At 40.7% G+C, this 20,345-nt stretch overlaps 1 protein-coding gene across 4 annotated transcripts in view; it reads right to left on the bottom strand.

The window, feature by feature from the left end:
* ENTPD1 (ectonucleoside triphosphate diphosphohydrolase 1) overlaps positions 1–20,345 on the bottom strand; it is a 206,512-nt gene that overhangs the window by 169,755 nt on the left and 16,412 nt on the right. The window lies entirely within an intron of this gene.

Genomic DNA, 20,345 nt, shown 5'->3' with positions numbered 1-20,345 from the left:
ACTGGGAACCCACAATGATTAACATCTTAACAAAGATTTCTGCCACTCACGCTTGTGTTATCATTTCCTCCCACACAGAATTTCTCTTCGCTCCTCGCCCCATCCTCCATTACTACCAAACCTGGAGTCCCAGAGGGAAGAGTCTGTTTATTACTTATTTTATATTTCCTAAAATACTTAACATGGGGATTCACAACCACTGCATTTGGGAGAGCAAATCCCTCCCATCAGCCCCTACAAATTTTCATTGATATGTAAAAAGAAAATTTTTATTTTTGCTACAACTGAGTGTAAATATTGTCACAGCAATGCCTGAGATGAGAAACAAAGTAAGTTAGGCGGCTGGGTGTTTAAAAACTTTGTTGTAACTAAGAAGTACATGGTTAGTGTGTCATCAGGTTGGCACTACAGAAAAATTGCAAGAACTTCGCCTCCATGAAGAATACATCCAGGGCAGAACAAGCTCTTTTCTAACAGCCACCATCCTGACAGCAACCAATAACCCCAACCTTGTACTGACATTATGGTGGCAATAGCACTGTAATCATTGCTGGCCTAATTAGTATTGTTGTCAATCATTTAATTATCTCATGTGTCTCAAAAATTTATAGTATTTGAAACATGCCTCTGTTGCAGTTACTAAAAGATGTCCACTCTGGCTGAATGCGGTGGCTCACGTTTGTAATCCCAGCACTTTGGGAGGCCAAGGCAAGTGGATCACGTGAGGTCAGGAGTTCAAGGCCAACCTGACCAACATGGCGAAACCCCATCTCTACTAAAAATACAAAAATTAGCCAGGCGTGGTGGCAGGTGCCTCTAATCCTAGCTACTCAGGAGGCTGAGACGCGAGAACAGCATAAACCCAGGAGGTGGAGGTTGCAGTGAGCCGAGATGTTTTTTGTACTCCAGCCTGGGTCACAGAGCAAGACTCTGTCTCAAAAAAAAAAAAAAAACAAGATGTCCACTCCTCTAATTCTTACCTTCTTCCTAACTAAAAGAATATCCAATGTTGGCTGGGTGCGGTGGCTCACGCCTGTAATCCCAGCACTTTGGGAGGCCAAGGCGGGTGGATCACAAGGTCAGGAGATCGAGACCATCCTGGCTAACACGGTGAAACCCCATCTCTACTAAAAATACAAAAAATTAGCCAGGCGTGGTGGTGGGCACCTGTAGTCCCAGCTACTCGGGAGGCTGAGGCAGGAGAATGGCTTGAACCCAGGAGGCAGAGCTTTCAGTGAGTCGAGATCGCGCCACTGCACTCTAGCCTGGGTGACAGAGTGAGACCCCGTCTCAAAAAAAAAAAAAAAAGAATATCCAGTGTTAGCCACACTCAGCATAAAGACTACACTGCCCAGTCTATCTTGCAGCTGTATGTATAAGGGATGGTGAATCATCTGGTGCTAGCAACAATGTGTTTCTGTGACTACGCCTAGCCTGAAGAGATAAGAGGAGGAAGAAGTTCTCAGAATGTGTAGAGCAAGCTATGGTTATAGGAGGCAGCTGTCTTATACAAGCTATGGCTTCTCTATTGGATTGTGTTCCCCTAGAAGTTGAACTTGAAGCAAGGATTTGCGCACTACTAGCAAATTTTGATGGCAATTCCAGGAGGCACTGGAAGTAAGTGGGTAAATGAGACAGGGCAGGGAAAGAAGCCAATACAGAATGCATAGATTAGGAGATCACCACTGAGTGCATCTGGGGCTCTGTTTTGATAGGGACCCACTGGGAAATGGGTGTAGAATACAGCTCATAGCTGTTCCAACTCAGGGGAACAGAAACAGAGATATTTATCCACCAATTCCTACACATCATTCATTAAGGGGTGTTCCCTGGAGAAAGCATCTATCCAGAACCTCTGGCAGGTCCTGCACATGGGCTGAGCATGTTTCTAGGGCCAGAAAAAGCCATGAGGTAGAGAGTGGCAGGTATTTTCAAAAGAAGAAGCCACCACCATGCATAAGGAATGGTGAGGGCTGAGGACATGGGGAGGGGGCTCATAGGGTTGGCTACACCTTCAGTTAAGGAGTACAGCCACTGCCAGTCCATGGCCCAGCAGGGAAGGAGCTGAGGAATAAATACCAGATCTTGCTCTCTTCCCAGCCTCCAATCTCCTGCTGAACCTAACCAGAAGCCCCCTGATGCAGTTCACTCTGGCCAGTCTCCCAGGACCCAGAGCAGGGCGGAGGAGGATGGAGAATGAATAGAGAATATCCAGCACACTAGCCTTCAGGCATTCTCAAATTTCAAGATTTAAAATCTCAGACAGCACTGTTTGGCTATAAAAATATTATGACATGTTTATATATTAGCTAAAACTAGAGAAACTGGAAAAGATCTTGGAAAAGTTACCTGAGAGTCCAAACAGTGGAAGAAAAATCCTAAATAAGAGGAGACTTGAACTCTAGTTCTGGTGCTGATAATTATTAATGACTCCACTTTAGGCAAGTCCTTAGCAGCACGGGCTGTTTCCCCACCTTCATAATAGAGTAAGATCTATTGACCTAATGAAGCTATTATGAAAATCAAAAGAATGAGAAAATGCTCTGTAATTACAAAGGTTATACAAGTGTGAGGTATTAGTATACCTTCACTTTTCCAGACAGATAGGAAGCAATTCCATTGTTAAACATAACACTGTTAAAAAGAAATGCCACTATTTTTCTTTCATTGTGTTTTTCAATTAGGAAGACATTTACATAAATATTTACCACCACATATCTTTTTAAAATTAAGAATGGGTATAAATAAATAACACAAGTTTACTTACAATTATTTTCTTACCACTAATCCCTCACCAAAAATCTACATTCTAATTATATATCAGTTTCTAATAAAGTCATAGTTTTTTCCCATTATTTCCTTTTATTTTTCACTGAACTTTACTTTTTCAACAACTTACTCTTTTGTCTTTATATGCTGTAACATTTTTGATGACCCAGTAATCATGCCCAAGTTTATGACTGATTCTTTGTCCTTTCTCTTTTCACTTTCCTTTTAATGTAGAAATATAAGCCAATGGTGGTGGCACCATTTGATTATAGTGGGAAATACTGGGACTGGGCACAGTGGCTCACACCTGTAATCTCAGCATTTCAGGAGGCTGAGACAGGAAGATCACTTGAGCTCAGGAGTTTGAGAACAGCCTGGGCAACATGGCGAGACCTTGTCTGTAATGAAAAAAAAAACAGAAATTAACCAGGTGTGGTGGCGCGTAGCTGCACTCCCAGCTACTCAGGAGGCTGAGGTGGGAAGATCACTTGAGCCTAGGAGATTGAAGCTGCAATGAACTGTAATCTTGCCACTGCACTCCAGTCTGGGCAACAGAGTGATAACCTGTCTCAAAAAGAAAGAAAGAAATACTGGGAAGAATAACTTCTGTGTGTAATAATCAAATCCAGTGAATTAGGGAAAATATTATTCATGTTCCTAAGTGGAGATTTCAGTGTTTCTGACTTGTTACAAATCAGGAATCAGGATATCACTAAGTCAGAGAAATTCATGAAACAAAAGGCAATTATTTCCTCTAGGGCTATCTCGCTGTTATTGTCTTAAGATCCTCCCAACATAAAGTCACTCTTGGCTGGAATAAAGCTTCTGAAAAGGAACATTAGAGGAGGGGAGATTGTTTTTAAATGTACCACTACTAGGAAAATAAGCATTTGTCAATTCTTGACTACCCAAGACAACACAGAGTGAGGTAGAGACTTAAGGAAACAAAATTAGAAATTTCATAAAAGGGAACATAAAGTTGCCATTCTTATTGCTGACTCTATTGTTTCAAGTCTCTGCAGTGGGTGGGAGTAGGAAATTTTTCTGGGAAGGAAAAGGTTTTGCCCACTTCCTTAAAGCAAGTCTACTCTATTTTAATTAGCTTTTTAGCTGTTATCTCTTTACTTCACATAAGGAACACTGCCAACACTCCATTTTGACACCATCCTGAGGAAACAGATAGTGTCCTCCTGAACTTTGGTAAGAAGCGTAACACATACAGCAGCTTAAGACTGAGTACGCCAGGAAATAAAATTTTTGCATAGAACCTCCTTCCCAGTAAAGTTCAAGGAAATTACTTTTAAAAAATCTCTATGAAGTGATAAGTCACTTTCCATATAGGTAATTTTCATGCTTCATACTGTGTTTCTCTGAATATAATTGGTAGGAACTCCATTTAAAATGCTAGGATAGTTGATGTGTTTAAGGACAGAAAGAGAAAGGCGGGAGAGAATTCAAGTACCTTTGAATAACTCAGGTTTGAACTTTGAGAGTCCACTTATATGTGGATTTCAAAAAATATATACATTTTTAAAAAATTTTAGAAATTTGCAACAATTTGAAAAAACATGCAGATGAACCATCTAGCCTAGAAATATTGAAAATATTAAGAAAAAGTTAGGTATGTCATGAATGCATAAAATATATGTAGATATTAGTCTATTTTATCATTTACTAACAAAACATATGTAACTATTATAAAAAGTTAAAATTTATCAAAACTTACACAAACATAGACTATACATAGTGCCATATGCAGTTGAGAGAAATGGAAATAAACATAAAGATGCAGTATTAAATCATAACTTCATAAAATTCACTGTAGAACATACTGTACTATTGTAATGATTTCATAGCTACCTTCTGTTACCATTGTGGGGAGCTCAAGTCTTGCAAGCATCCGCTTAAAACACCGTGTGATGATAATCATCTCTGTGTGAGCAGTTCATCTTTCCAGTAAATTGTGTGTCACCGTAAAAACTGATCTCTCGTGGCTCTCACATATTTTTCATTGTGTTTAGTGCAATACTATAAACCTTGAATAACACCGTGGGATCCATATAAAGTGCCACTAGTGATGCTGGAAGTGCTCCCAAGAAGCAGAGAAAAATCATGCCATTACAAGAAAAAGGTGAATTGCTTGACATGTACCATAAATTGAGGTCTGCAGCTGCAGCTGCCCACCATTTCAGATGGACAATTCACCTTATAAACAGACAACATAAACTTACAGTATCCATAAATACAGTACAGTACTGTAAATATATTTTCTCTTCCCTACAATTTTCTTAATAAGCTTTTCTTTACTTAGCTTACTTAATTATAAAAATACAAAATAGAATACATACGACATATAAAATAAGTATTAATCAACTGTTTATGTTATCAGTAAGACTTCTGGCCAATAATAGGCTATTAATAGATAAGTTTTGGGGAAGGCAACAGTTACATGCTAATTTTTGATGAGGGTCAGTGCCCATAGCCCCCACATTGTTCAAGGGTGAACTGAAATATGAAACAAATTCAACAGTTAGATAGCCTAAATAAGCTATTATTTTCATATTCCAAACTTGCTAAAGATTGCTCTCGTTTGTAATAACTAAAACTACAATGAAGTTGTCTTAGGATTTAAAAAATATTTTGGATTGGAAGGATAATAACTTAATAATAAACTTAAATAATTTAACTTATACAACATATTTATGTGAATACTGTGATGTTTGTACAACCATCACTCCAAATATAAAAATTCTTGATTTGTTTAGATTTTGGCATCAGACTGCTAGGAGCAACCATTTAGGTAGATGATATTATTTCAGCATTATTTTTAACATGCTGCTAAGACAACTTCTATTAAACAACCTCTATCACTTGCCTGCTGACATCTTAAAATTTTTTAAACATGGCTAAATTCATTTACTCCACAATTAGTTGTAAATAACCAGGAGAAAAGTAACGCAAGCATACATCACTTGTAGGTTAGAAGAATAAGAAAATACACATGCTTAAAGGAGTTAAAACATTGATGTCACAAGCAAATGGTGAGTTTGGAGGTAGAGAGATTGCATTCTTCCCACAGCACATTTTGAGTCCTTCTTATAACTGATTGACAAGTGAGGGAATTATTTCCACAAAGAAATGGGTAATAAATGAAACAAATCTTTATGATTCTAAAATATGAATCTCATGTAAGTTATCAAAGGGATTTCCTAGACAACTTCCAAACAGGAGGTAGAGACCTTGAGGTCATCTCTAGACTGAATTTTGACCACCATTCTCAGATACAGAGAAAAAATTTCTAGAGAACAAATATGAATGGAAGCCTTATGTTTTGGAGGTTGTCTAGGCTTGTTAATAATACAAGAGTTGGTCTTGATTAAATGAGTCTCTCCTTTTCTTTTCCTCAAATAAATGGGAAAATTCAGTGTACCAAAACTATGACTCAAATCAAGAGGTCACACTGTGAATCTCCAAATGTTAGAGCACCATGTTTTGTCCAAACAAATCTCATAACCTGACTAGACTGCTTGGACTACATGGAACAAATTGGCATTTCATCAACTTCTGAACCTGATCTGGGGCATAATTTACTGTGGAAACACTGACGAAGGAGCTTCATGTTCTTGGGAGCTCTCCGGATTTTAAATTCTAAACTGGAGATAGCAGTGAGCCAGTGACCCTGACCTGAGTTTGAAGGTGGTGCCACTTCTCTGGGAGCACAAAGTTCAAAAGGATGAATTTGGGAAAAAGCATCACTTCTGGCGGTCACTTCTGTCGCTCAGGACCCAGTGTGCAGAGATGATACTGGGAACTCAAAAACCTAAAAATTCAAGAAACTGAGTGAACCCTCCCATAGATAAACCCCCCAAAATACACCAAGACAGATCAATCATCAAACTTTTGAAAATTAAAGACAAATAAAATATCTTGAAAGTTGAGAGAGAGAAACAGCACTTTACCTATAGAAGGAAAAATAATTTGACTCACAGTAGCTTTCTTATCAGAAACCACAGAGGCCAGAGAAAATGGCACAGTATTTTTCAACTACTAAAATAAAAGAATTGTCAACACAGAATCCTATATCTAGCACAAATATTCTTGAGGAATGAAATGAAAATTAAGACAGCCTCAGATGAAGGAAAATGAAGAGAATCTATCACTAGCATATCTATCCTAAAAGAATAGTTGCAGGACTTTTCTATGCAGAAAAGAAATGTTAAATAAGAATTTTTGGGGCCGGGCGCGGTGGCTCAAGCCTGTAATCCCAGCACTTTGGGAGGCCGAGGCGGGTGGATCACGAGGTCAGGAGATCGAGACCATCCTGGCTAACATGATGAAACCCCGTCTCTACTAAAAATACAAAAAACTAGCCGGGCGTGGTGGCGGGCGCCTGTAGTCCCAGCTACTCGGAGGCTGAGGCGGGAGAATGGCGTGAACCCGGGAGGTGGAGCTTGCAGTGAGCCGATATCGCGCCACTGCACTCCAGCCTGGGCGACAGAGCGAGACTCCGTCTCAAAAAAAAAAAAAAAAAGAATTTTTGGAAGACAAGAAGAAAGGAAGAACACAACAAAAATATGAATAAATATAACAAGCTTTCCTTCTCTTTAGCTTTTAAAATTATATTTGATAAAAGAAGCAAAAGTCATAACACACTGTGGTTCTAGTATATGTAGATGATATGTTTATGAACATTATAAATAGAAGAGGGTAAAGTGATCTAAAGGGAGAGAAGTTTTCTATTATCAAACACAGCCATTTCAGTGCACCAGAAATTGAGTAAAGGCAGACAACAAGTTGAAAAGCATTTATTCATGAAAAGTCTCCAAAACTTTGGGTAAAAATAATGGAAACTATGACCTGTTTGCCAGGGATGACTCCCCATTCCTCTCTACCCATAACATGGACACAGCTTGGCACGAGTGGTGGTTCAGCTATAAAAACCAGCAGCTCTCCTCCAGAGAGGGCAGGCTCAACCCAAGGTGGGAAGAGAAAACCACTTTTGCCAGCTAAATGTGGCAGACTTAGTCAGACGTGAATGGGGAAAACCCCACGGTTTGTAGTTCCAGTTGGGATGAGAAGTGGACCAACCAAAAATTTAATGGAATTATCTGAGAAGATATAAGCACTCCACATCTCTCTCTCTGACCTGTGTATAGTGGAAATCCAAGAGAGTCTAGCAAAAAGTAAAAGCCAGAGATTTGAGAACTGGCTATAACTCTGAAAACATTCCCTAACTCACAAACAGATTGAGCAGAATGGGGTAGAATCCTTATAGACTCAGATTTTTTAACACAGCCTCTCCTAAAGTACAGGCTGTCCACTAAACTAAAGCAGACATGAGGGCAACTGGCAGAAAGTCAAGCTAAAAATTAAGAATAAAAAGCTGAGCAGAGGTATCAGTAGCTACACACCACAGAGAAGAGAGAATCTGCAGTTTAATCCCAGACAAATTGCTAGAAAACAACAATCCTCAGAAAAATAAAACAGAACCCCGAGTTGCCATATTAGCTCATATGACCAGTATTTAATTAAAAATCACTAGATACGCAAAAAACTATGAAAGTATGACCCATACTCACAGAGGGGGAATAAAGAAGTCATTACAAACTGACTTTGAATGGGGCCAGATATATAGGATTTAGCAGAGATTTCAAGAAGTTATTATGATGTTCAAAAATCAAAGAAAAATATAATGATCCAGCAATAGGAAATATCAATAAGAAACAAAAGCCATAGCAAAGAACCAAATAAAAATTCTGGAGAAGAAAAGCAAAATAACTGATATGAAAAATTCACTAGATGGGCCCAAAAGTATAATAGATTGAAGGTATCAGAAGAAGGAATCAGTTAATTTAACAATATATCAATAGAAAGTATCTGATCCAAGTAACAGAGAGAAAATAGATTGATGAAAAATAAATAGAGCCTCAGAGATCTATGGGACCATTTAAAGTGTCCCAACATACATATAAGAAGTGTTGCAGACAAAGAGGAGAGAGAAAAAATGAGCAGAAACATACTGGAAGAAATAAAGACCCAAAACTTCTCAAATTTTACTTTTAAAAATTAAACCTGGGCAACCCCCTTTGGGTCCCCTCCCATTTTATGGGAGCTCTGTTTTCACTCTATTAAATCTTGCAACTGCACACTCTTCTGGTCCATGTTTGTTACGGCTTGAGCTGAGCTTCCACTTGCCATCCACCACTGCTGTTTGCTACCGTCGCAGACCTGCCACTGACTTCCACCCCTCTGGATCCAGCAGGGTATCCGCTGCACTCCTGATCCAGCAAGGTACCCACTGCTGCTCCCAATCAGGCTAAAGGCTCACCATTGTTCCTGCATGGCTAAGTGCCCTGGTTCATCCTGAGCTGAACACTAGTCGCTGGTTTCCATGGTTCTCTTCCGTGACCCACAGCTTCTAATAGAGCTATAACACTCACCACATGGCCCAAGATTCCATTCCTTGGAATCTGTGAGGCCAAGAACCCCAGGTCAGAGAATAAGAGGCTTGCCGCCCTCTTAGAAGTGACCCACCACCATCTTGGGAGCTCTAAGAACAAGGAGCCCCCCACCGGTAACATTTTGGCAACCACGAAGGGACATCCAAAGCGGTGAGTAATATTGGACTACTTTCGCTTGCTATTCTGTCCTATCCTTCCTTAGAATTGGAGGAAAATACCAGGCACCTGTCGGCCGGTAAAAAATGATTAGTGTGGCTGCGGGACTTAACACTCAGGTGTGAAGCTGTCTGGGAAAGGGTTTTTGTTTTTGTTTTTGTTTTTGTTTTTTTGAGACAGAGTCTTGCTCTGCCACCCAAGCTGGAGTGCAGTGGTGCAATCTTGGCTCACTGAAAGCTCCACCTCCCATGTTCATGCTCTTCTCCTGCCTCAGCCTCTCGAGGAGCTGGGACTACAGGCGCCCACCACCATACCCGGCTAATTTTTTGTATTTTTAGTAGAGCCAGAGTTTCACTGTGTTAGCCAGGATAGTATCAATCTCCTGACCTCGTGATCCGCCAGCTTCAGCCTCCCAAAGTGCTGGGATTACAGGTGTGAGCCACTGTGCCCAGCCTGGGAAAGGGCTTTCTAACAACCCCCAATCCTTGTGGGTTGAGAGCGTTGTTCTGCCTAGAACCAGCTTCCACTTTCAACTTTCCTGGGGAAGCTGACTAGAGGCATAAAGCTGTCATCCCGAACTCCTGGAGTTAGCTGGTTGAGAGTGTAGCCCCAAAATTCTCCTTACCTCTGAATCTACTTCCATCCTTGCCTCCTAGGTACTAATGGTTCGGACTTTGATTTGCTTTAGCAAGTTGTATCTCCAAAGGCATCTAAGGGAGCTCTACACTGCATCCTTAGACCCCTAGGCTATGAACCCAGGGAGTCTTGTCCCTGGTGTCCCTCCCAATTTAGGCATACAGCTCTCGACATGGGCAGTTATGTGGGACCTGTTCCCTACCACCCTTGCCAGGGCCCCAAGTTTGTAAAGGGCTAGGAGAAAAGAGAGAGAAAGAGAGACAAAGAGGGAGTCAAAGAGAGAAAGAAAGAGAAAGATAGAAGTACTAAAGAAAAAACAGTGTGCCCTATTCCTTTAAAAGTCAGGGTAAATTTAAAACTTATAATTGATAATTGAGGGTCTTCTCCGTGACCCTATAACACTCCAATACTATCTTGTTGTCAGTGTAAACAAGGGCATAGCCTGAAAACACTGAGACCACTGACAACCCGCAGCCTTCCTATCAAAAATCCTTAATCCAGTAACCTGCGGATGGGCCCAAATGCATTCAATCTGTAGCAGCAACTGCTTTGCTAACAGAATAAAGTAGAAAAATGACTTTTAGCGGAAACCTCATTGTGAGCATACCTCACCAGTTCAGAATTATCCTAAGTCAAAAAAGCAAAAAGGTAGCTTACTAACTCGAATCTTACTTGTATGGGGCTATTCTGTTAAAAAAGGTGATTTAACCTTAACCACTGAAAATTCCCTTAACCCAGCAGATTTCCTAACAGGGGATTTAAATCTTAATTATCATACAAAGGTCCAACCAGACCTAGCAGGAACTCCCTTCAGGACAGGACTATAGATGGTCCCTCCCAGGTGACTGAGAAAAAAACACGATGGGTATTCAGTAATTGATAGGGAGACTCTTGTGGAAGCAGTTAGGAGAATTGCCTAATAATTGGTTTGCTCAAACGTTAGAACTGTTTGCACTCAGCCAAGCCTTAAAGCACTTACAGAATCAAAAAACTCTATCTCAATCCCGACTCAAAAGGTTACCTACACCCTCTCTGACACGAATTTGCATAAGAACCGTTGTTTATTGGAATGTATCTTGATGGGGCAACTGGGTTGTTATGAAATACCCAGGAACCCAGCCCAGCTCTAGGACTCACCCTTGAGCACAAAGGCAATGTTGGGCACCCTGGTAAAGGACCGCTAGAATCCAGCAGCCTGGACCCCTTTCTTTGTGGTCAAGAAAGGCAGGAAAAGGGGTGGAGGACTGCTACATCAGTGAGCGTAACTAATCCGATAAGCAGAGGTCCATGGGTGGTTACGCACCCTGGAAAGGAATAAGCATTAGGACCATAGAGGACGCTCTAGGACTAATGCTTATCGGAAAATGACTAGGGGTGCTGGCATCCCTGTGTTGTTTTTTTTTTTTTTCAGATGCCATAAGGCAAAAACACCCCAAAATGTATTCTGGAGAATTCGGCCCAGTAAGAGTGTATGAACCTTTTTCCCTGTCAGACTTAAAGCAAATTAAAATAGACCTAGGTAAATTATCAAATAACACTGATGGCTATATTGATGTTTCACAAGGGTTAGGATAATTCTTTAATCTGACATGGAGAGATAAAATGTTACTGCTAGATCAAACTCTAACCTCAAATGAGAGAAGTGCCGCCCTAACTGCAGCTCGAGAGTTTGGCGATCTCTGGTGTCTCAGTCAGGTCAATGATAGGATGACAACAGAGGAAAGAGAACAGTTCCCCACATGCCAGCAGGCAGTTCCCAGTGTAAACCCTCACCGGGACTCAGAATCAGAATATGGAGATAGGTGTGGCAGAAATTTGCTAACTTGCATGCTAGAAGGACTAAGGAAAACTAGGAGGAAGCCTATAAACTATTCAATGATGTCCACTATAACACAGGGAAAGGAAGAAAATCCTACTGCCTTTCTGGAGAGACTAAGGGAGGCATTGAGGAAGCATACCTCTCTGTCACCTGACTCTAATGAAGGCCAACTAATCTAAAAGGATAAGTTTATTACTCAGTCAGCTGCAGACATTAGAAAAAAACCTCAAAAGTCCACCTTAGGCCCAGAGCAAAACTTAAAAACCCTATTGAACTTGGCAACCTCAGTTTTTTATAATAAAGATCAGGAGGAGCAGGTGGAACGGGACAAACAAGATAAGAAAAAGGCCACTGCTTCAGTCATGGCCCTCAGTCAGGCAAGCGGACTTTGGAGGCTCTGGAACACGGAAAGGCTGAGCACATCGAATGCCTAATAGGGCTTGCTTCCAGTGTGGTCTACAAGGACACTTTACAAAAGATTGTCCAAATAGAAATAAGCTGCCCTCTCGTCCATGCCCTTTATGTCAAGGGAATCACTGGAAGGCCCACTGCCCCAGGGGATGAAAGTCCTCTGAGTCAGAAGCCACTAACCAGATGATCCAGCAGCCTGAATGGGGGTGCCCAGGGCAAGCACCAGCCCATGTCGTCACCCTCACAGAGCCCCGGGTATGCTTGACCATTGACAGCCAGGAGGCTAACTGTCTCCTGGACACTGGCGCAGCCTTCTCAGTCTTACTCTCCTGTCCCGGACAACTGTCCTCCAGATCTGTCACTATCCGAGGGGTCCTAGGACAGCCAGTCACTAGATACTTCTCCCAGCCATTAAGTTGTGACTGGGGAACTTTACTCTTTTCACATGCTTTTCTAATTATGCCTGAAAGCCTCACTCCCTTGTTAGGGAGAGATATTCTAGCAAAAGCAGGGCAATTATACACCTGAACATAGGAGAAGGAACACCTGTTTGTTGCCCCGTGCTTGAGGAAGGAATTAATCCTGAAGTTTGGGCAACAGAAGGGCAATATGGACAAGCAAAGAATGCCCATCCTGTTCAAGTTAAACTAAAGGATTCTGCCTCCTTTCCCTACCAAAGGCAGTACCCCCTTAGACCCGAGGCCCAACAAGGACTCCAAAATATTAAGAAACTAAAAATCCAAAGCCTAGTAAAACCATGCAATAGCTCCTGCAATACTCCAATTTTAGAAGTACAGAAACCCAACGGACAGTGGAAGTTAGTATAAGATCTCAGGATTATCAGTGAGGCCGTTGTCCCTCGATACCCGGTTGTACCTAACCCTTATACTCTGCTTTCCCAAATACCAGAGGAAGCAGAGTGGTTTACAGTCCCGGACCTTAAGGATGCCTTTTTCTACATCCCTGTACATCCTGACTCTCAATTCTTGTTTGCCTTTGAAGATCCTTCGAACCCAATGTCTCAACTCACCTGGACTGTTTTTACCCCAAGGGTTCAGGGATAGCCCCCATCTACTTGGCCAAGCATTAGCCCAAGAGTTGAGCCAGTTCTCACACCTGCACATTCTTGTCCTTTGGTACATGGATGATTTACTTTTAGCCGCCTGTTCAGAAACCTTGTGCCATCAAGCCACCCTTAAATTTCCTCGCCACCTGTGGCTATAAGGTTTCCAAACCAAAGGCTCAACTCTGCTCACAGCAGGTTAAATACTTAGGGCTAAAATTATCCAAAGGCACCAGGGCCCTCAGTAAGGAATGTATCCAGCCTATACTGGCTTATCCTCATCCCCAAACCCTAAAGCAACTAAGAGGGTTTCTTGGCATAACAGGTTTCTCTGCCAAATATGGATTCCCAGGTACGGTGAAATAGCCAGGCCATTATATACACTAATTAAAGAAACTCAGAAAGCCAATACCCATTTAGTAAGAAGGACACCTGAAGCAGAAGTGGCTTTCCAGGCCCTAAAGAAGGCCCTAACCCAATCCCCAGTGTTAAGCTTGCCAACGGGGCAAGACTTTTCTTTATATGTCACAGAAAAAAGAGGAATAGCTCCAGGAATCCTTACACAGGTCCGAGAGACCAGCTTGCAACCCGTGGCATATTGAAGTAAGGAAACTGATGTAGTGGTATAGGGTTGGCCTCATTGTTTACGGGTAGTGGTGGCAGTAGCAGTCTTAGTTTCTGAAGCAGTTAAAATAATACAGGGAAGAGATCTTACTGTGTGGACATCTCATGATGTGAACGGCATACTCGTTGCTAAAGGAGACTTGTGGCTGTCAGACAACCATTTGCTTAAATATCACGCTCTATTACTAAAAGGGCCAGTGCTGCGACTGCGCACTTGTGCAACTCTTAACCCAGCCACATTTCTTCCAAATAATAAAGAAAAGATAGAATATAACTGTCAACAGGTGATTGCTCAAACCTACGCCACTTGAGGGGACCTTCTAGAGGTTCCCTTGACTGATCCCGACCTCAACTTACATACTAATGGAAGTTCCTTTGTAGAAAACGGACTTCGAAAAGCAGGGGATGCAGTGGTCAGTAATAATGGAATACTTGAAAGTAATCCCCTCATTCCAGGAACTAGCGCTCAGCTGGCAGAACTAATAGCACTCACTAGGGCACTAGAATTAGGAGAAAAAAAAAGGGTAAATATATATACAGACTCTTAAGTATGCTTACCTAGTCCTCCATGCCCACGCAACAATATGGAGAGAAAGAGAATTCCTAACTTCCGAGGGAACACCTATCAAACATCAGGAAGCCATTAGGAGATTATTCTTGGCTGTACAGAAACCTAAAGAGGTGGCAGTCTTACACTGCTGGGGTCATCAGAAAGGAAAGGAAAGGGAAATAGAAGGGAACCGCCAAGCGGATATTGAAGCCAGAAGAGCTGCAAGGCAGGACCCTCCATTAGAAATGCTTATAGAAGGACCTTAGTATGGGATAATTCCCTCTGGGAAACCAAGCCCCAGTACTCAGCAGAAGAAATAGAATGGTGAACGTCACAAGGACATAGTTTTCTCCTGTCAGGATGGCTAGCCACCGAAGAAGGAAAAATGCTTTGGCCTGCAGCTAACCAATGGAAATTACTTAAAACCCTTCACCAAACCTTTCACTCTCACTGCACCTCCTCCATGCCACTGTACTACCAGTAGCTCTCCTTACCAAGAGCTTCTATGGAGAACGCGACTTCCCAGAAATATTGATGCCCCATCGTATAGGAGTTTTTCTAAAGAAAATCCCATTTTCACCGCCCACACCTATACGCCCCTGCACTTCAGGCCATACATTACAATCCCTGTATGTTTAACCTCCTTGTTAAGTTTGTCTCTTCCAGAATCAAAGCTGTAAAACTACAAATGGTTCTTCAAATGGAGCCCTACATGCAGTCCATGACTAAGATCTCCTGCAGACCCCTGGACTGGCCTGCTAGCCCGTGCTCCGACGTTAATGACATCAAAGGCACCCCTCTTGAGGAAATCTCAACTGCACAACCCCTACTATGCCTCAATTCAGGAAGCAGTTAAGAGCGGTCGTTGGTCAACCTCCCCAACAGCACTTGGGTTTTCCTGTTGAAAGGGGAGACTGAGAGGACTAGCTGGATTTCCTAGGCCAACTAAGAATTCCTAAGCCTAGCTGGGAAAGGTGACCACACCCACCTTTAAACACGGGGCTTGTAACTCGGCTCAAGCCGGACCAATCAGGTAGTAAAGAGGGTTCACTAGAATACAAATTAGGCTAAAGCAGGAGGTAAAGAAATAGTCAAATCATACATCACCTGACAGCACAGGAGGAGGGACAATGATTGGGATATAAACTGAGGCATTCAAGCAGGGAGTGGCAACCCCCTTTGGGTCCCCTCCCATTTTATGGGAGCTGTGTTTTCACTCGATTAAATCTTGCAACTGCAAAAAACATAAAATAACCTGCAGATCCAAGAACCTCAATGAACAATGTGTGTAAGATAAACACAGAGAACCACATCTAGATAGCTAGGTGAATTGCTGAAAACAAATTTAAAAGGTGAAGGATTTGGAATTGTAGCTTACTTAAAGCTTACCATTATCCTGACACTGTTTCATGGAAACAGGCAGAAGACACAAGATTCCTGCATCATAAACAAAAGACTTTATTACTCACAGAACAGCAAGAAGAATGCACATCAAAATATTTGCCTAAGTTCCTTATGCCTAAATCCCACAGGGCCCATGCCTACCCATACAGTGGGTTGCAACTCAGGCAAAGGGCCGAGCACTTTTTGAGCAAGCAGCAAATTCAGTTTCCCTCCCTCTCCTTAGGCAAAGAGCAGGGACACAGTACCACTCTATGGTCACCTTGACCAGCTAGTGACTATATGACTAGCTACAGAAATGGTTCAGTGTCAGAAGATGAATAAAGCTTGTAATCTGTCACGCTCAGCAAGAATATGCATGTTTTAGTTCATTTTACATTGCTATAATGGAATACCTGAGACTGGGTAATTGATTTTAAAAAGAAGTTTATTTAGCTCATGGTTCTGGAAACTGGGAAGTTTAAGACTGGGAAGCCACATCCGACAAGGACCTCACATTGCATCATAACATAGCAGATGGCATCACATGGCAGGAGCACACGTGACGACGGCAAGCAGGCGCGTGCAAAAGAGACAAAACATGAAAGGAAACCTCACTTTATAACCACCTGCTCTCTCAGTAATTAATCCAGTTCTGCAAGAGACAGAACTCACTCCCACAATATGGCACTAATCCTTTCATAAGAGCAGATCTTTCATGACTCAAATACCTTTTAAAGTCTTTCCACCTCTCAACCTGTTACACTGGGGACCAAGCCTCAACATGAGTTTTGGTGGGGACAAACCATATTCAAACCACAGCAATGCAAGAACAAATAGGAACCAAAGGACTGCCTTTTGCAACCAAAACCAAAGAGAGAACTGAGCTACAGTGGAGCAAAGTTGCCATATTGTATCACAAGTAAACCACCATTAACCTGAAGTGGATTTTAAGTTAAAGTTATGAAGTTCAAGAAACATAAAAATCCCTAGAGTAACCACTGAAAAATGAACTTTAAAAATATACTTAAAAATGAGCTGGGTACAGTGGTTCATACCTGCAATACCAACACTTTGGGATGCCAAGGCATGAGGATTGCTAGAGACCAAGACTTTGAGACCAGCATGGGCCACATAGTGGGACGCCGACTGCACAAAATTTTTTAAAATTAGCTGGATGTGGTGTCACACACCTGTAGTCCCAGCTACTCAGGAGGCTGAGGTAGAAGGATCACTTGAGCCTGGGAGGTCAAGGCTGTAGTGATCCATGATCACACCACTGCATTTCAGCCGGAGTGACAGAATGAAACCCTGTCTCAAACAAGCAAACAAAAATACAAATGAGTAGTTGTCAGGGGATGAGGGAGAGGGAAATGGGAGTGACTGCTTATAGATACAGGATTTCTTTTGGGAGTGATTAAAATGTTCTGAAATTAGATAATGACTCTATAAATATATTAAAAATCACTGAATTGTATACTTTAAAGGGGTGAATTTAATGGTATGTGAATTATATCTCACTAAATGAATTAAAATATTGATTTAAAACAAAAGAAGGCAATAAAAGGGGAACAGAGGAAAAACAATAAGCAAGACATATAGAAAACAAATAGCAAAATAGACAAATCCAAACATACCAATAACTACATTGAATGTGAATGAACTACCATTCAATCAAAAGACAAAAATTGTCAGGATGTATTTAAAAAAAACAACAACAACAAGATCTAACTACATATTGCCTAAAAGAAACACAGTTTAGATTCAAATATACTGTAGGTTGAATAGCATGCATAAATAGCTGCTATGAAAGACCTGGAATGGCTATATAATATCAGACGAAATAGACTTTATGATAAGGCACATTAAGACAAGGAAGGACATCTAATCATAATAAAAAGGACATCTAATCATAATAAAAAATCTAATCATAATAAAAACATCTGGAAAATATAACAATTGTAAACATATAACACCTAACCACAGATCCCAAAAATACATGAAGCAAATACTGACAGAATTGGAAGGAGAGACAAGAGGGTATGTCTCAGTTAACTGAAATGACTCCTGATTAAGTAACGTTCACAAAAAATAAATATTGTTATAGTGAAGTTCCAGGAGAAATCAAAAAGGCATAACAAGAATCATTGCATAAGCCTTTTATTTAAACAAGTTTATAACATTTCCAGATTCCAGGGATAACCGAGGAGAATAACTGTCTCCAATGAAAACTTAACGATTCTTTTCATTCCTGTCGTCCTTTTGCAAAACAATTCCAAGACTTACTGAAACAGTAAGATAGTACCCAGAATGTACATTCTCACAAGGTGTAAGAAAGCAGACCTGAAAATGCTATTTTGATAATATGTGGGCTAATCTTATTCTTAAACTGTTGTTGCTGCTGCTGTTGTAGTTTTATAAACACTGCATATTCTAAAAAAAATTTTTTGAAATTCTGTTTGAAAAATAAATAAATGATAAATATATTCCTTCCATGAAGTAAAGTAATGCACAAATGAATAAATAAATGATAGCATTTGTGCAAAGGTTAAGAGGTTGTAAACTGATTTAGTTTCACCTCTGTTTGGTATAATACATAATATCATAAAGTGTTATAAGCTATTCTATTTTTCAATATAATCTTAAACTCGTGAAAAAATTAGCTTCTTTACTGCTAGACTGCATGTTGGCAACAAACACATGGTTTAGTAGACAAAATAATACATTTATTAAGGCACCATGCCTCCAAAAGAGAACAGTGGTTAGTTACAATCCAAAACTGAGACCTGAAAAGAAGTAATGTATTACTGATTACATAAGAAAAATAACTGGTAAATTAAGTTTTCAAACTTTAACCTTTATTTATTTATTTATTTATTTATTTATGTAAATTTTATTTTTATTCCTTTTTCGAGACAGGGTCTCATTCTATTGCCCAAGCTGCAGTAGTAGTGGCGCAATCATAGTTCACTGTAGCCTTGTCCTCTCAGGCTCAAGGGATTCTCCCACCTCAGCCTCCCAAGTAGCCAGGACCACAGGCCCATGCCACCACCACGTCTGGCTAATTTTTGTATTTTTTGTAGAGATGGGGTTTCACCATGCTGCCCAGGCTGGTCTTGAACTCCTGAGCTCAAGCAATCTGCCCACCTCCACCTCCCAAAGTGCTGGGATTACAGGAGTGAGCCATCATGCCCAGGCCTCAAACTTTAACTTAAGAAAAATGTAGATGTCATTTCTGTGATAATGGAGCAATTATTCTAGACTGTAAATAAATAAATAAAATAGAGACTAAATACACTTTGATCTGTACAAAAATTTGCCAAAATTTTTGCTGTAACTACTTATGCCAAAATAGCTGTAACTATTTAAATTGATGAATAGATGGATGGCTATATGGATAGATATAAAAATAGTTGATAAATTTTTTTCCTTTCTGCTGCTGCTTCATGGTAGAGCTAACCCACCTCTAGTCTCTTACTCCAGCTGCAGTGGATATCCTGTCTACCTTTTTTGTGGACATTTGTCCATCAATAACAAATGGGCACCCCAAAAGTCAAGAGTCACACAAATATTAAACCAAGTTTTATAAATGTTTGTGCTATTGAGTTAAAGAGCTTACATGTACTACAGGGACTGATTCTCTGACAAGGAATCAAACCCAGGCCACAGGTGTGAAAGCACAGAATCTTAGCCACTATACCACAAGATGGAATGCCTTCTTTGTAAATCCCACAGGGAATTCAAAGCAGGCAGTTTGAGTGTACAAATGATTTTAATTTTGTTTGGGGTTAGATTTTTGCATTTTAATTTTGTCAAGAGAATTTCTAAGCCAAGACACTATTGTGTCTTTCTTTAATTTGATTGTCCCATAAATACAAGTAAGACAATTATTTAGAATGAGAGATCTCTAAAATCTTCTTTTAAAAAGAAAATTAAGGTTCTTTCTAATTTAAAAGATCCATCTTTTGGCCACTGATGATTAGAATTTCCAATGGTTTACAAATTTCAGTAGCGACTCAACAATAAGCCTCTTTACGGAAAGTCCAGGAGATAATTTTCCAGGTTTAGAATAAGTTTTTACTATATAAACAAGAGGTGTTCCTTGAGAGCATATAGAGGAGACACTCTCCATGATCCCCAAAAATTCACTCAGAAGTAGACTTAAGATAACAAAGACTCTTGTTGCCACAGACTATTAAGGCTGGTGTTTGTGCATATGGTGCCACTAGTAACCCACAAATTTGCCAGGGGCCACCAGTCACAGACCTGTTAATCCACTGGCACCAGGGAGGCCCTCCTGGGATTGGAATTTTCCCAGGCTAACCAGGCAACAGGAGCCCCTTATAGATGGAAATTATTAAGACAAACTCCCCCGAGAGCTTGACATATTTGGAACAAAAAGTATACGGCTTAAAATCTTACGTGACCAGCCATTTTTAGACTGGTCACCTAATGTGACCTGAAAATCACGCTCCC

This window comes from Macaca fascicularis, chromosome 9 (assembly GCF_037993035.2).
Source record: "Macaca fascicularis isolate 582-1 chromosome 9, T2T-MFA8v1.1".
In the NCBI taxonomy this organism is placed as follows: Eukaryota; Metazoa; Chordata; class Mammalia; order Primates; family Cercopithecidae; genus Macaca; species Macaca fascicularis.
Note: the sequence above shows the minus strand (reverse complement) of the source record. Positions and strands in the feature narration are given on the sequence as shown.